Here is a 2,024-nt window from a genome sequence, read left to right on the forward strand (position 1 = left end):
ATGATAAATCTAAATGAAATCGCAATCGCGATTAGGCAAATGCTGCAATTGACTTTCAGTGAAGCACGTTTCTATGATCAGCAGTAAATCTCCATCCGAAGGCCAGAGGGCGCTCTCACGCGGAAACTCCAAATACGCCCTGCAGAACAAATCCAGGAAATCCCTATAGCAGTAGCTGAATAAACAGAAGATTTAAAGGGGTCATATGATGTTGCTAAAAAGAACATTATTTTGTGTATTTGGTGTAATGAAATGTGTTTATGCGGTTTAAGGTAAAAAAAAAAACACATTATTTTCCACATAATGTACATTATTGTTTCTCCTCTATGCCCCGTCTTTCTGAAACGCGTCGATTTTTACAAAGCTCATCGGTCTGAAAAGCGAGGTGTGATCTGACTGGCCAGCTATCCAGTGCGTTGTGATTGGCTGAATACCTCAAGCGTGTGACGGAAATGTTACGTCCCTTACCATATTGAGATGCCGTGTCCCGTAGTGACGAGACAAAACCAATAAAACCCATTATAAACGAGGCATTTGATACATCCAGTGGGGACATAATTACGGATTATATGCTATATTAGTAGCTTGACAGTGAAATATGGCTGCTCCAGTATAGTAAATGCTGCTCCATCTGAAAGCACGCGATGGAGATTTACTGCTGATTACAGAATAGGGCTGAACGATTTTGGAAAATAATCTAATTGCGATTTTTTTTACCAATATTGCGATTGCGATTTAACATGCAATTATTTTTAAAGCTCTTTATGTTCTATATTATTCCACAAAGACAAGCTATAAATCATTGTATAGTATGACCAACACAATATTAGACAGATTAAACAAATGTTCTTTTCTACAGGCCAGGCCTATATGTTACGATGAAATTAGGTGATGCATGAATTGATATGAATGACATTTTTATTTAACAACTACAATCACAGTAGTATATTGACTGATTTGTTGAACTTCCAACCTTGTAAGCATGTAATAATTATGACAACATAAAGCACTGACAAATAAGCCTGGTGTAAACATTAATATGAAAGTCAGTAACAAATCGAGAAACTAAAGTAGATTGCAGAAATATAAAAACAAATCTGTTGCTTTACCACACTACTTTAGGTCATTCAAAGTCACTGTAATAAACATGTAAACATGTGGACTGCACTTTTTAAACACTGTCTGTTAACTTTAGACCAGTGGTTCTCAAACTTTTTTGGTCGCGCCCCGCTTTAAGCCTATAAAAAGAAATCTGCCCCCCCCCTTTCCCAAATCCCCATCCCACCTCAGACTTTCACTAAACATATGAAAAATTAATGTTTTTTTAATTTAAAAAACCTACAGGGAAAAAACACCTGCATCATTTGAAACATTGAAAAATAGCATAGATAGAATAACTGTTATTATTATTCTTCTCTCTCTGTTATTTATTTATTTTTTGTGGGTTTCATGCTGTCCGCTAATGCATAGGACACACACAGGTTTTCCTCCTCACCAACGACATTAAACACTGTGTCTACACTGGACGCGAGCGGCAAAATACAGTAGAACCCATTATAATCAGTGACGTGGTTTACACTGGATGCGGCGCGACGTGATATGACAAAACTCGACATTAAACTGATGCCTTGTTCTATTTATGACGTACTGACACAAAGTTAATATGATTTGCAACGGTCGCTTTGTCGCGTCCAGTGTAGAGCTGTTGCAGTGCGACGCGACAACTGTAGCGTCCGGTATAGACACGGTGACTGAAGCCGAGAGCAAGATATGCCTCGTCACATTTTATGCATTTAGCTTTTAAATGACCAGCACCTGCCTGGGTCCGTGCGACTTCATCTATGGCTTTTCTCTTCGCTTTCACAAACCGATCCATCTCCCATTCTAAGTTACGTCCTTTGGCTGTTTACTGTTTTATTTATTTTCTTTTTCTGCTGATGGCCCGCGCTCAACTTGAAGCAGCGCTGCTTAGACCGATGGGTGTGTGTCATCAAAGTACTGAGAGAGCTATAAGAGAGCGCGGA

General features: G+C 38.9%; 1 long non-coding RNA gene across 1 annotated transcript in view; it reads right to left on the reverse strand.

The window, feature by feature from the left end:
• Positions 1 to 1,178: 1,178 nt before the first annotated feature.
• LOC107748261 (uncharacterized) overlaps positions 1,179 to 2,024 on the reverse strand; it is a 14,450-nt gene continuing 13,604 nt past the window's right edge. Inside the window, exon 3 of the long non-coding RNA XR_001640903.1 lies at positions 1,179 to 1,189. This is a non-coding gene — a long non-coding RNA (uncharacterized LOC107748261). The remainder of the gene's footprint in view (positions 1,190 to 2,024) is intronic.

The sequence above is a fragment of the Sinocyclocheilus rhinocerous genome, unplaced genomic scaffold, assembly GCF_001515625.1.
Source record: "Sinocyclocheilus rhinocerous isolate Xijiao unplaced genomic scaffold, SAMN03320098_v1.1 scaffold830, whole genome shotgun sequence".
Classification (NCBI taxonomy): domain Eukaryota; kingdom Metazoa; phylum Chordata; class Actinopteri; order Cypriniformes; family Cyprinidae; genus Sinocyclocheilus; species Sinocyclocheilus rhinocerous.